Raw genomic sequence first — 15,836 nt, 5'->3', positions numbered from 1 at the left:
TTGTAAAATGTTTCCAGGAAAGTTTCCTAAATCAATATATAGAGGTACCGACGAGACAGGATGCAATATTAGATCTCTTATTAGTAAATGAGTTAGGACAGGTGACCGAAGTGTGTGCAGGGGAAGACTTTGGTTCCAGTGATCATAACACCATTAGTTTCAACTCGACCATAGATAAAGATAGAACTAGTCCTCAGGTTGAGGTTCTAAACTGGAATCAGGCCAAATTTTAAGAAATGAGCAAGGATCTAAAAAGCATGGATTGGGACAGGTTGTTCTCTGGCAAAGATGTCATTGGTAAATGGGAGGCCTTCAAATGAGATATTTTGAGAGTGCAGAGTTTGTATGTTCCTGTCAGGATTAAAGGCAAAGTGAATAAGGATAAGGAACATTGGTTCTCTTGGGATATTGGAACTCTCATAAAGAAGACAAGAGAGATATATGACATGTATAGGAAATGGAGCAAATAAAGTACTTGAGTATAAAAAGTGCAAAAAAAACTTAAGAAAGAAATCAGGAGGGCTAAAAGAAAACATGAGGCAGCTTTGGCAGTCAAGGTGAAGGATAATCCAAAGAGCTTCTACAGGTATATTAAGAGCAAAAGGATAGTAAGGGATATAATTGGTCCTCTTGAAGATCAGAGTGGTCGGCTATGTACAGAACCAAAAGAAATGGGGGAGATCTTAAATGTTTTTTTTTGCGTCTGTATTTACTAAGGAAACTGGCATGGAGTCAATGGAAATAAGGCAAACATGTAGTGAGGTCATGGAACCTATACAGATTGAAGAGGAGGAGGAGGTGCTTGCTATCTTGAGGAAAATCAGAGTAGATAGATCCCCAGGACCTGACAGGGTATTCCCTCGGACCTTGAAGGAGACTAGTTTTGAAATTGCAGGGGCCCTGGCAGATATATTTAAAATGTCAGTATCTACGGGTGAGGTGCTGGAGGATTGGAGAATAGCTCATGTTGTTCCATTGTTTAAAAAAGGTTCTAAAAGTAATCCAGGAAATTATAGGCCTGTAAGTTTGATGTCAGTAGTAGGTAAATTATTGGAAGGAATACTAAGAGATAGGAACAAGAAGTATTTAGATAGACAGGGACTTATTAGGGAGAGTCAACACAACTTTGTACGTGGTAGGTCATGTTTAACCAATCTATTAGAGTTTTTTGAGGAGGTTACAAGGAAAGTGGATGAAGGGAAGGTAGTAGATGTTGTCTACAAGGACTTCAGTAAGGCCTTTGACAAGGTCCCGCATGGGAGGTTAGTTAGGAAGATTCAGTCACTAGGTATACATGGTAAGGCAGTAAATTGGATTAGACATTGGCTCAAAGGGAGAAGTCAGAGAGTGGTAGTGGAGGATTGCTTCTCTGAGTGGAGGCCTGTGATTAGTGGTGTGCCACAGGGATCAGTGCTGGGTCCATTGTTATTTGTCATCTATATCAATGATCTGGATGATAATGTGGTAAACTGGATCAGCAAATTTGCTGATGACACAAAGATTGGAGGTGAAGACAGTGAGGAAGATTTTCAAAGCTTGCAGAGGGATCTGGACTAGCTGGAAAAATGGACTGATAAATGGCAGATGGAGTTTAATACAGACAAGTGTGAAGTATTGCACTTTGGAAGGACAAACCAAGGTAGAACATACAAGGTAAATGGTAGGGCACTGAGGAGTGCAATAGAACAGAGTGATCTAGGAACACAGATACAAAATTCCCTAAAAGTGGCGTCACAGGTAGATAGGGTAGTAAAGAGAGCTTTTGGTACATTGGCCTTTATAAATCAAAGTATTGAGTACAAGAGTTGGAATGTTATGGTGAGGTTGTATAGGGCACTGGTGAGGCCGAATTTGGAGTATTGTGTGCAGTTTTGGTCACCAAATTACAGTAAGGATATTAATAAGGTTGAAAGAGTGCAGAGAAGGTTTACAGGGATGTTGCTGGGACTTGAGAAACTGAGTTACCGGGAAAGGTTGAATAGGTTAGGACTTTATTCCCTGGATCGTAGAAGAATGAGGGGGGACTTGATAGAGGTATATAAAATTATGATGAGTATAGATAGTGAATGCAAGCAGGCTTTTTCCACTGAGGCTAGGAGAGAAAAAAAAACAGAGGACGTAAGGGTGAAGGGGGAAAAGTTTAAAGGGAACATTGGGGGGAGGCTTCTTCACACAGAGGGTGGTGGGAGTGTGGAATGAGCTGCCAGATGAAGTGGTAAATGCAGGCTCACTTTTAACATTTAAAAAAAACTTGGACAGGTACATGGATGAGAGGTGTATGGAGGGATATGGGCCAGGTGCAGGTCTGTGGGACTAGGCAGAAAAATGGTTCAGCACAACCAAGAAGGGCCAAAAGGCCTGTTTCTGTGCTGTAATGTTCTATGGTTCTACACAGAACTACAAATAAATTTCATGCAAATATTGCAGATCAGCACCTACTGTGTAATAAATAAGACAAATACATCCACATAAATTTGATTTGGCACTAGTGTAAATATCAAGGTTGACTCACATATGCATAAAGCAGTGCTAATTTTTTTAAAAAGTGCTTGCATAACTCTACAGTCAGTCAGTATCCGTGGAAGCAGTCATTGCTTCAGGATGGTAATACTTGGATCCAGATAGTAAAAGGAAAGTGGTAGAACAAAGGGAGCATTGAAAAACTTCGACTGCTTATCAGAAAATTAAGCTACTAAGCTTCTGTAGGTAGTTGTTAATGGTAGTGGGCCTGTGAATGATAATGAAAAAAATGGAAATACTGTAAAAAGAAACTAAGTAAATTAAGCAGCATCAGCAGAAAACACTTAATATTTTAAATGAAACCCTGCATCAGATCTAAGAAAGAGAAATTATTAGTCAGTCTGGATAGCAATGTGTTGTGGGTTAAACAGAGGGAATTTCTCACAGACTGAACATGAGGTAGATGGGATGTGGTATCAGGGTTATGTAATGTGTGACTTATGAGAGGATTGAAACTCCTTAGCCCAACGAATGAATGTGCTGCTCAGACAAATCAATTCATCTCATCACAAACTCCTTTTGTTCAACACTACTCCATTTCCCTTCTTTCATCTCTTTCCCAGTTCTGTCAAAGGGTCTTAGGCTGAAAATAATAACTGTTTCTCTTTCCACAAATGCTGCCTGACTTGCAAATAACTTTCTTCCTCCATTATCTGTTTGTAGCTCAGATTTGCAGCAACTGCAATTTCTGGTTTTCAGCTCCCTATGAAGAAGGTAACCTGTTCCCTGTGTTCCTTTCTCACTCTCATCAGTCCACCCTGTTTCTCTCTCTCTTTGTTCACTTTTTCCATCTGTCCCCTTCCAGCTTGTCATCTAGTCACTACTCTCCCCCATCTGGTTCCCTCTGCCCATCACCCACACACTTATCTATCTTGGTTTCCTCTCAGCTGAATCATGTTTCCATTACCCTCCTTCATCTGATTCCACTTATTTACCTGTTTCAACCTCAACAGCCCCATCCCAACTCTATTTACCCCTCATTTTCTCCTACCAATCTGACTATCCATTTCCCTCCATATATGCTTCTTGAACAGTTGTGTTTCTCTAACCTTTGTTTGGGTTTGATTTATACTGACTCATATGGTGAGCTGACACAGGTGTTCTGAACTTTTGGGATTAGATGTGGGATTATTATGGGGATATTGCAGTGAAAACCAAAAAGTACCAATTAGTATGATAAAGCAGGATGCAAACTATTTTCAAAGCTGTGAGTCCAATTGTCATGTTCTGTAATTTCTCTTGTCTGGTGACCAACTATATTGAGTTTAGCAGGCGGCATGACAGAAAATCTATGGCAGGAAGACCAGAACCTGTAATACTAAGCAAGTAACTGTATCTAGATCACATACAGAATACTGTGAACAGTTTTGGTCCTTTAAAATGTTATTTTACTGGAATCAGAGGGACTATTCCATGATAAAAGGTTTAATGATTGAGACTCTGCTCTTCAGTCTGCAGAAGAACAAAATGCAACTTAATTGTAAAAAATTTTGGCTGCCATGGTAGTGCAGCAGTTAGCATGATGCTATTACAGCTCGGAGTTCAATCCCAGTGTCCTCTACAAGGAGTTTGTATTTCTTCCTGTAGAATGTGTGGTTTTTCTCTGAGTTTCCTCCCATACAAAAGATGTAATGGACAGTCAGTTAATTGGTCATGGTAAATTGTCCTGTGATTAGGCTAGGGTTAAATCAGGGTACTGCTGGGCAGTGTAGCTCAAAGGACCAGTACAGCCTATTCTGCAATGTATCTCTAAGTAAAAAATAAATACATTTCTTAAAAGTCTAGATAGAATTGTAGGTTTTCAAATAAAATAAAGTGAGGTATTTTATGTTTAATGAAACCCGTAACATATTTTATTGAAATCCATAACCTAAACACAAAAGCACGCTAAAAGTCTGTACGTAACATCATCATCTCGTCAATCCAGCCTCTTAAAGCAAAATCCAACTCAATGTCGGTGGATGCGAATTGTGTACATTTCTCCAACTACATTACCTACATAGGCCCCCCACCCCCAAACCAGATTTCACTAAAACCGGCAATGTAAGCCTGTGTGGAGCTCGGATGAGTTGCCTCACTCAGGTCCTGTGTTCCGTGGATGAGGAATCGCTGGTGCCTCTGGCTAATCCAGAGGTGCAGGGACACACTCATGGTCAAATTGTGACGCCAGCAGCCTGGCAACAGAATACTCCAAAACTTGGTGGGCTGATTTATGGCGATCTACCGAAATACATTCAGGCTTTCCCCTCTTATCTAGGATAAGACTTTTCACCCCATTCCAAAATGCGGAACACATTATTGTAAGGGGACCTAAGAGGATGTCAGTGTGCATTATGGCAGATGAAAACAAACGAGGTGGAATGTAGGTCAACAGGAACCCAAGAGTGCTGTACACCACAATGGGAGGTAGAAGTTGGTGAACAGAATTTACTGAGAACACGAGGAAATCTGCAGATGCTGGAAATTCAAGCAACATACACAAAATAAGTGTGAGGTTATCCACTTTGGGAGTAAGAACAGGAAGGCAGATTATTATCTGAACGGTGTAGAGTTAGGTAAGGGAGAAATACAAAGAGATCTAGGAGTCCTTGTTCATCAGTCACTGAAGGTGAATGAGCAAGTGCAGCAGGCAGTGAAGAAGGCTAATGGAATGCTGGCCTTTATTACAAAGGGGATTGAGTACAAGAGCAAGGAAATCCTCTTGCATTTGTACAGAGCCCTGGTGAGACCACACCTGGAGTATTGTATAAATTTTGGTCTCCAGGGTTAAGGAAGGACATCCTGGCTGTAGAGGAAGTGCAGCGTAGATTCACGAGGTTAATTCCAGGGATGTCTGGACTGTCTTATGCAGAGAGGTTAGAGAGACTGGGCTTGTACACGCTGGAATTAAGGAGATTGAGAGGGGATCTGATTGAAACATATAGGATTATTAAGGGATTGGACAAGATAGAGGCAAGAAATATGTTCCAGATGCTGGGAGAGTCCAGTACCAGAGGGCATGGTTTGAGAATAAAGTGTAGGTCATTTAGGACAGAGTTAAGGAAAAACTTCTTCTCCCAGAGAGTTGTGGGGGTCTGGAATGCACTGCCTTGGAAGGTAGTGGAGGCCAATTCTCTGGATGCTTTCAAGAAGGAGCTAGATAGGTATCTTATGGATAGGGGAATCAAGTGATATGGGGACAAGGCAGGAACTGGGTATTGATAGTAGATGATCAACCATGATCTCAAAATGGTGGTGCAGGCTCGAAGGGCCGAATAGTCTACTTCTGCACCTATTGTTTATTGTCTATTAAAATGCTGATGGAGCACCGAGAATTTACCAGGCAGTCATGGTATCAGGGATCAAATCACTTGGCACTCAGAGTGACAACCTCTGGTCACCTAATGATAACCATGGTCCACCATGGTAAGGTGGTGGGGGGTGGAAGGACTGACAAGGTCCACATTGATATGGTCAAATCATCAAATGCCCTAGTCACATCAGCTGGCCAGTCAAGCAGTTGATTAGGGTATTGCCTTTAAGCACACTATACAGGGGGAGCACAGGTTCAGCAACTCGTGGAAGAAGCGGTGATCGAAATTGACCATATCTACAAACTCCTGTAGTTTTTTTTTGTAGTTTTGTAGGGCAGTGGGAAATCCATAATGACGGCTACTTTTGATAGGAGAGGGGTTTGCATCTTCTGCAGGGATGTGAAGGCCGAGAAAGTCAATGGTTGACAACCTAAACTGGTATTCAGCAGGGTTAATAATCTACCTGTGTTGGTTTAGGAGCTTGAAAAGTGTGCAAAGATGAGATGAGAAGATGAATGCTGCTAAGTACAGAGAGATCCTGGATAAAACCCAGTCTCTGCCAGAAAGCTAAAACTGGAGAGGAAGTTCACCTTTCACCAGGACAACCACCCAAAGCACTCTGCCAGATTGCCACTCTGCCCAAAAACCATAGAGCGCAGTTTCAAATGGAGAAAATTGATGTTCTTGAGTGACCCAGAGTCCAGAGTCCTGATCTTAACCCGATCAAAAATCTCTGGCAAGTCCTCAAGATTGCTCTCCACCGCCACTCCCCAACTAACCTTGCACAGCTTAAGCAATCTTGCAAGGAGGAATGGACATATTTTGCTCCATCACCATGTGCAAAGCTAATAGAGACTTATCCAAAAAGACTGCTGGCTGTAATAGTTGCAAGAGGTGGTTCAACCAAGTACTGAAGAAAGGGGGATGAATACTTTTGAACTGCTGACATTTCAGCTTTTGAATTTTCAGTTTTTCATGCTTAACAATTTTCCGTTCTTTGGGGCTCTACTGTGTAAAAAGGATTTACAATGAAAAGTTCTCAGTTAAATTGATCAAAATTCTTGGTTGTAATGCTCATTTATGTGAAGAAAAGGTTGGGGCTGAATACTTTTACGAGACATCGTATTAGGTATTACTCCACATCCCATTGTTCTATTAAGGCTATCCAATCCACATTATAGTAAATAGCACAGATAAAAATACAAGATAATTAAAGATTCTGTTAATATACAGACTTCATATACAGAATGATTCAATATACAGTCGGCCCTCCTTATCCATGGGGGATTGGTTCCAGGACCCCCTGCAGATACCAAAAAACTTGAATGCTCAAGTCCCTTATTTAATCTGTCTCAGTGTGGGTGGACTTTAGGACCCGGGGGAGCTCCAGACCCGCCACCCACGGCTGCTGCTGAAACCACAGTGTTCCTGTTCTGTTGACGGAAAACAATCACGATTGAAAATAAAGTGGAAATAATAAAGCGATCAGAAAGAGATGAAATGCCATAGGTTATTGGAAAAGCATCAGGCTACAGATGGTCAACGATCAGAACAATTTTAAAGGATAAAGTGAGAATAATGGAGCATGTGAAAGACTTTGCCCCGATGAAAGCTACAATTATAATTAAGCAATGCAGTGGTTTAATAATTGAAATACATACGTTTCTTAAGTGTTTTATATGCATAAAAGGTAAAATATATACTATATACTAAGACAAACGTTTGAATAACTGACACTAAATAATACCGGATGTACCTGTTCCGACTTATGTACAAATCCGACTTAAAGACTGCCTGTACTTTAAATCATCTCTAGATTACTTATAGTATCCTAATACAATGTAAATGCTATGTAAACAGTTGTTATACTGTATTGTTTAGGTAATAATGACAAGGAAAAAAAGTCTGTACATGCTCAAACAGGTGCTGGAGAGAGAAATTCCATGTTTTCCTGATCCGCGGTTGGTTGAATCCGTGGATAAGGAGGGAGGACAGTATCACACAAAGCACATTATAAGTATTTGTAAAGTCTTCAATTCTTCATCCATACATTCACTATTCCATTGGTCAATAATTATTTCATATGTCAAAATTCATTTCAATCCACATAATGGAACAAGTAATTTTATAGCACTAAATTTTGTTTGTTCGTTTTGTGTTGTGTCATATGACATAAGCGATCATGGTCTTTCCATGACCGTGATTGTTCCTGGCAAATTTTTCTATAGTAGTGGTTTACTATTGCTTTCTTCTGGGTGGTGACCCCAGCCATTATCAATACTCTTCATATTGTCTACCTGGTATCAGTGGTCACATAACCAGGATGTGATATGGAATGGTTACTCATACTACCATCCACCACCTACTCCTATGGCTTCATTTAACCCTGATCGGGGGCTAAGCAGATGTTACCGGCGGGCTAGCGGAGAGAAGGAGCACCTTACACCTCCTTTGGCAGCGATGTATCTCAACCCTGCCAACCATAGTATTAAATTAGACATGCTATAAATAGTAATACAGAGTTGTATATTTAAATCATTACTTATTTCTACCCAAAATATGTAAAACAAATTTCTTTTCCTCCTTTTCTCATCACTACACATCTCTCAAAGGCAGTGAAACATGTTGGATATTAAAACCTCAGCCAATGTTGCCATTCCTTATTTAAGAATCTAATACAGGTAGGATATACAAAGGAGAGTCAGTGGATGTTGTTTACTTGGTGGAATGACAGATAGTGTTGAGGACGCAGTGCGTCTGCAGCAGAAGGATTTAAATTAGGAGAATGATCAAAGATGTGGCAAACAGAATATAGTGTAAGGAAGGGTATGGTGATGCACTTCATAGAAAGAATAGGCTTACACAATTTTCTAAATGGGGAGCTGTTCAGAAATCAAAGGTACCAAGGAACATGGGAGTACTTGTGGTGGTAAGGAAGGCAAATGCAATGTTAGCATTCGTTCTGAGAGGACTAGAATACAAGAGCAATGATGTAATGCTAAGGCCTTATAATGCATTCATCAGACTGCACTTGCAGAGTATTGTGAGCAGTTTTGCATCACTTCTGTAAGAAAGGATGTACTGGCATTGAAGGTGGTTCATGAGAATTACCCCAGGATAATTCTTGTGATAATGCTAATAAATAATCCAGATAAATCTCACAGATTGTCTTTAATTTTTTTTAAAAGCGTTACACCCACATTTGGGCAAAATACTCCAGTTGATATAAAACTACGGGTTTGTGAAGGTTCTTCCTGACTTTCTTGCTCCAACACTGCATGTCTATCTTTCAAGCACAGGGTTCCATTTTTTCCCCACGTTCCCAACTTGTCCTATTTTGAACAAATTAAACATTTATACCCACTGATCTCTGTTCTCATATCCCCTTTTGGAATTGACCACTCCACTTCAAATTGCTGATTTGCAACTTTCATATAAAAGTGCAACACTTTGTTATTGTCTAGAGGGACTCAGATGTCCTCCCATCCAAATCACTAAAAGGTAACAACAAGCAGGTACGTCAAGCAAATAGAATAGCAGATATGTACTGCTCTTTACAGCAAGAGTACAGATATTTTGCTCCAATTATATAGAGTCCTAGCAAGGTCACACCCAGAACGCTGTGTGAAATTCAGGACTTAATACTCAAGGAACGGTCCATTTCCCAAGAGAAAGTGTGGCAAAGATTCAAAAGATTTATTCCTGGATGTCAAATTTTTTTCAACACAAGGAGAAAAGCAAATGGGATTATGTTCTTGAGATTAAAAGAATGCAAGGTGATCACACCAAAACATATAAGATTTTAGGGCTTATATGGAGATAAAGTTTTCATTGGGTAGAATCCGTCCCAAATAACAAGTAATTTTTTTTCCACCCAAAAGATTGTAAATTTTTAGAATTCCTTGCCCAAGGGGGCTGTAAAGGATCAGTCACAATGTACATTCAAGACTAGCATCAAAATATTTTAAAGTATTAAGGATCTAAAGCATCTTGAGGTAAGTGTAAGGAAAGTAGTCCTGAGGTAACATATCAGCCATGACCTTATGCCAATGATCATCAATCAGGGTACAATTCCTGCCATTGCCCGTAAGGAGTCTGTACATTTTCCCCATGTAATGATGAATCGGATTTGTGGGTCAGGCAAGCGATATAGAAAGCACTCCCTGCAAATTGGTATATAATCTTTTATTTACAAACAGTAAAAATTCAATCAAACATTCATGTTACCAAGTTAAAGACACTACAAATCTGAATACTCAACAAACATACTTAGTTAAAAGTGCACACACAGCAAACCTTCCCAGTGGTCTTGCCTTAAACAAAGGAAGAGAGAAAGACCCTTCCACGTGCAATTTTATATACCCAGGATATTTGAAACTGGACAACAGACATCTATCCAATGCGAAAAGCAGCTGCAACTTCTAAACTAACCAATCACAATGGAAGAGACTTTCGACAATCAGGATAAGGCATGCCACATGGGTTTCCTCTCACAGTCCAAAAATATGTGGATTAGGATTAGTAAAATGTGGGCATGTTATATTGGCACCAAAAGCGTGGTGATACTTGCAGGTTGCCAGTACATACTGATTTGATTTGATGCAAGTTTTGATGTACTTGTGACAAATAAAGCTAATCTTCTTTAAAATAATTATCCTGTGCTTAATGTCATACTCTTGCCTTTGGCACATTCTATTTTTTCTTCAGCTTTAAATTTCATTCTCTATCTATCTAGCCAATGCACCTGCCTCACAATACCTCCTTAAGTCTATTCCCCACACATTTCATCCTTAAGTAGTAGAAATGGCAGGACAAAGTTCATCAAACTGCTCTTCCATTCAACAAGAACAAGGCTGATTTTCTATCTCAACACAATTTTCCTACCATACCCCTTGATTTATCTAATATCCACCTATTGATAAGGTGGAAGGTTATATGGGAGGCAGGGTTTAAGGGTCGGCACAATGTTGTGGGCCGAATGGCCTGTATTGTGCTGTATTGTTCTATGTTCTATGATATATTTGACTGATCTCCTACAGCCCTTTGCAATAGAAAATAAAGTGAAGAAACATCAAATTTTAGCCCTAATTGGCGCATGCCCTCATTTTCACATTATCACCCCTAGTTCTGCATTGTTCAGCCACAGGAAGCACGCTCCTTATAGTCAAGTCCTTAAAGAATTTTGCATGGCTCAAGTCTTAACCTAGATATTAAAGAGATAATAATAAAGAGGGTGGAGTTGTCTCTACCAAAGGAGGTGTAAGGAACTCCTTCCCTGTGCCAGCCTGCAGATCATTCTTGGGCAAGGTGTAGCACTTGCTTAGTGCCCCCCACCCCCAATCATTGTCACACAAAGCCATGGGAGCAGCTGGTGCAAATCGCAAGTCCTGGTCATGCAACCACTGACATCAAGCAGACAATCTCTGATGAGTATTAAATAATGGCAGAGGTCCATTGTAATAACACTGTCCTAGAAGACGACAAAGGCAAGCCACTTCTGTAGAAAAATTTGCCAAGAACAATCATGGTCATGGAAAGACAGCTTTCTAGCTTATCACCATCTCAGGAAATAATGAGGTATATTTTTGCACTTCCTGTTTATTAACACTATCCTTTTTAGGTAAGAAAACCAAAACCATTGTGTATTATACACATTGCGCATAATACAATGAGTAGCCTCACTGAAATTCCAAGCTGATTAAGTTCTAAATTTTCCATTCTGATGGATGTCAATAAGAAACATTCTCTCTCTTCACAAAATAACCTGATCCACTGATTAGTCATGTTGTTCATATTTCAAAATGGAATTGCAATCACAATTCTTCATCATTTTGAAGCAGCTTATGCAAGGACTAAACAAATTTAAAGCATGAGATGACAAGTGGCACAAAGTTACCATGTAATGACCTCCTCTAATAACTTAACCTTTGACATTTAAAAGCAAAGTAAAAGTCAAGGGCAAGACCTTAATGTTGAGGAGCACAGAGGGATCTTGGGGTCCAAGTTCATAGTTCCCTTAAAATGGCTAAACAGGTTGAAAGGGTAGCTAAGGCAGCTTATTGCATGCTTGCCTTTATTCGTCGAGGCATTCAGTTCAAACATCAGGATGTTGCAGTATAATAAAACTTTAGGTTGGTTGCATCTGGATTATTGCATACGTTTCTGGTTGCCCTATTATAGGAAGGATGTCAAGGCTTGAAGTTGGTACAGGAAGTGCTTTACCAGCATGCTGCCTAGATTAAAGGGCATGCGCATAACGAAAGGCTGGACAAACTTGGGTTGTTTTCTTTGGAGTGGTGGATCTGATAGAGGTTTATAAAATTATGAGAGGCATTGATAGAATAGACAGACAATGTCGTTTTCCTAGGATTGAGGTGTCTAAATCCAGAAGGCATGCATTTAAGGTGACAGGGGGCAATTTCAAAGTAGATTTGAGGGGCCATTTCCACCCCACAGAGAGTGGTGGCTGCCTGGAATGTGCTGTCTGGGTTGGAGACAGAGGCAGAACAGAGACTTATTAGGGATGTTTAGATAGGCACATGAATGTGAGGAAAATGGACGGATATGGTATTTTGTAGGCAGTGGGAATTAGTTAGTTGGCCATTTGATTACTAATCCAACAACTCAGAAGTTCAATGGTTTGGCATTTGATTTACCAGATATTTGCTGTGTTCCTTTCCCATTCACTAAGGCCTGACTCCCATGCTCCTTTCCCACTTAACTGACTTACTGAAAAATTTACCATAATACTATCAAACATCTAAAAGGTCAATTGGAGTATTCACCCAAGAGTCGAGAAATCCTGATGGCCCTTCAAAACCCCAAATTTCCTGGGATTATCAGAGTTTTATGGTCCAAGGCACGAGTCTACAGAATGACAGAATACTTTTTTACCAGCCTTGAGTGCAGTGCCAAGAACTCAAGAAACTCAAAAGTGACTGGTACACAATTCAACATTCATCCTCCACCAACAGCACAAAAAGGTATGTACTATATAGAAAGTGGACTGCAGTTACTTCTCCAGACTATAATATTTAATAAGGATTTTGCATCAGTCTTCCCTGTGGAAGACACTAGCAGAATGCCCAAAATGCGAATATCAGGGGGCAGAAGTGAGTGTTGTTGCTATTGCAAAGGAGATGTTGCTTGGGAAGCTGAAAAGTCTGAAGATAGGCAAGTCACCTGGACTACACCCCAAGGTTCTGAAAGGGGTAGCTGAAGAGATTATGGAGGCATTAGTATTGATCTTTTAATACTAGAAGAATTATTGGACTTATCTTGACTTCCATGGTTGGAAAGATGTTGGAGTCTATTATTAAGGATTAAGTTTCGGAGACACATGATAAAATAGGTCAAAGTCAGCATGGTTTCCTAAGGGGAAATCTTGCAGTACAAATGTGTTGGAATTCTTTGAGGAATGAACAAGCAGGATAGACAAAGGAGAGTCAACGGATGTTGTTTATTTAGATTTTCATAAGGTCTTTAACAAGGTGCCACACCTGAGGCTACTGAACAAGGTCAGAACCCATGATATTCCTGGGCAGATACTAGTATAAATAGAAGATTAGCTGACTGGCAAGAGGTAAAAGTTGGGAATACAGGGAGCTTTCTCGGGCTGGCTGCCAGTGACTAGTGGTATGCCGCATAGGTCAATGTTGAGACCACTTCTTTTCATGTGATATGTCAATGATTGGGATGAAGGAATTGAAGGCTTTGTGGCCAAATTTGCAGATAATATGAAGACAGTTGGAAGAGCAGGTAGTGTTGAGAAAGCAAGATGCCTACAGGAGGAGATTGGGGGAAATGGGCACTGTGGCAGATAGAATAAAGGTGCAGACTATTTTCTAAATGGGGAGAAAATTCAAAAATCAGGAGTTGCAAAGGGACTTGTGAGTCCTCATGCAGGATTCCCTAAAGGTAACTTGCAGGTTGAGTCTGTTGCAAGGAAGGCAAATGCAACGTTAGCATTCATTTCGAGAACTCAATTATAAAAGCAAGGATGTAATGCTGAGGCTTTATAAGACAATGGTCACATTGTGAAAGTATTGATGCAGTTTTGGGCCCCCAATCTAAGAAAGGATGTGCTGGCATTGGAGAGGGTCCAGAGTACATTCAGGAAAATGATCCTAAGAATGAAAGGATTAACATTTGAAGAGTATTTGATGGCTCTGGCCCTATACATATCGGAGTTTAGAACAATGAGGAGAGATCTCACTGGAATACATCAAATATTAAAAGGCTTAGATAGAGAGGATGTTTCCTATTGGGGGTTGTCTAGGACCAGAGGACACAGCCTCAATGTAGAGATGTCCATTTAGAAGAGAGATGAGAAAATTTTTCTTTAGCTAGACGGTGGTGAATCTGTGGAATTTATTGCTAGACTGCTGTGCAGGCCACGTCATCTGGTATAAAGACGGAGGTTGAAAAGGTCTTGATTAATCAGGTTGTCACAGGTTACCAGAAGGCAGAAGAAGGGGGTTGAGAAGGATAATAAATCAGCCACGATGGAATAGCCGAGCAAACAGCCTAATTCTGTTCCTATACCTTATAATCTAATGCGACAACACTTGCAAATTTCTATCACACAGATGCGTAAGGACACCACTACCTACCGATTTCCCATTTCACACGTCCTATTAATCTAGAAATAAGTAGCCTCTTCTACAAAACCGTCGGATCAAGAGAACCTCCATTTCCTTCTTCCCCCACCCCACCATCGTCCCGCACGAACCATGGCAACACCCTTCATCAGAAACAGTTGCATACAGCTACCTTGTCAAGGGCGACAGCGGCGCCCAGGTTACACAAAGGAAAACTGGATTCCAAGTCTTACCTGAACAGTTGTCTTACTTTTCTTTTACAACCGCCTGACAAATGACCGAATTCAGTTTGCCAGAGAGGAAGACAGAAATGTTTTCTTCCCCTCCCCCACTTCTGACTCAACAGCGAGTTATTCCGGTATGTCAAGAGGAACCGCCAGACGGTAGCTACTTTTAACTGCACTGCCTCCAGGACATTGCCTACTAAAGTCATTTCACAGATGAATTAAACTGGACCTTTCAGTTTCACCAGACCACCATTTCCAATGACGTTTACAAAAGTACCAACACAGCCCGCGCGTCAGGTAGACTTACTCGCTTCATGGAAATATCTCCTTCAGCCCCAAAACCACAGCCGTTTGCAGAAACCGGGTCGCACTCCCTTTCTCGGCCCCTCGTCTCCGAACTGACCGGGTGCTCGGCGGCCCTTCCCCCCTGCCCCTGCCCCTGCCGCAGGTTCCCAGCTCTCCTCGCCCCGCGGCAGCAGCGACTGCGGCTGCGCAGTTAATTCAAGCGGTAAACAAACGGCCGATAGTCGGCCCTGCCCTTGGGCTGCTCTTGACAGCCGCCTTTGGCCGACGGGGACTTTCCTCTGAGCACAGTATCGGTACCTTCTTATTTGTGCTATCATTTCTCGTTGTGTAAAAAAAAGCATATGCCGAAAGTCCAAAATTAAAACAGAAAGTAGGAGAGACATTCAGCAGATCGAACTGATTCTGTGGAAAGGGAAACTTGAGTTGCAGCTCGAAATAAAACCCTGCGCCAGAACGGGGAGAGTGGGGAAAAAAAAAACAGTTTAAAACACATTACCTTGTCTTAAAGTTGGTACCCCTCAACTTGGAAAGGGCGTGCTGAAACCGGAGAGGGTTTTTTTTAAATGAGGGTCACGAAAATAATTCCAGGTTTGAACGGCTTGTTATAAGAAGAGCGCTTGATGGCTCTGGGCCTGTATTAGCTGGAATTCAGAAGAATGAAGGGCGACCTCATTCACCCTGTCGAATGGCGAAAGGCCTTGTGGATGCGGAGAGGACGGTGGGAGAGTCGAAGACCAGAGTACTCAGCCTCGAAAGAGAGCGGCGTCCTTTTAGAACGGAGAAGGGGACTTTCTTTAGCCAGTGAGTGGTGAATCTGTGTGATTCTTTGCCACAGACAGTTGCGGAGGGCAAGTCTTTATGTGTATTAAAGGCAGAGGTTGATATATTCT

General features: G+C 41.1%; 1 protein-coding gene across 3 annotated transcripts in view; it reads right to left on the bottom strand.

Annotated features, from left to right (window-relative positions):
• birc2 (baculoviral IAP repeat containing 2) overlaps positions 1–15,587 on the bottom strand; it is a 37,994-nt gene extending 22,407 nt beyond the window's left edge. The window contains exon 1 of one of the 3 annotated variants that reach the window (XM_059964712.1): positions 15,443–15,587. The gene's annotated coding sequence lies outside the window, so the exon portion shown is untranslated. Of the gene's footprint in view, positions 1–14,646; positions 14,756–14,947; positions 15,120–15,442 lie in introns of those variants that run through there. The other 2 variants (XM_059964711.1, XM_059964713.1) reach the window with 2 other exon arrangements.
• Between the last annotated feature and the right edge of the window lie 249 nt (positions 15,588–15,836).

Source organism: Hypanus sabinus, chromosome 3 (genome assembly GCF_030144855.1).
Source record: "Hypanus sabinus isolate sHypSab1 chromosome 3, sHypSab1.hap1, whole genome shotgun sequence".
In the NCBI taxonomy this organism is placed as follows: Eukaryota; Metazoa; Chordata; class Chondrichthyes; order Myliobatiformes; family Dasyatidae; genus Hypanus; species Hypanus sabinus.
Note: the sequence above shows the minus strand (reverse complement) of the source record. Positions and strands in the feature narration are given on the sequence as shown.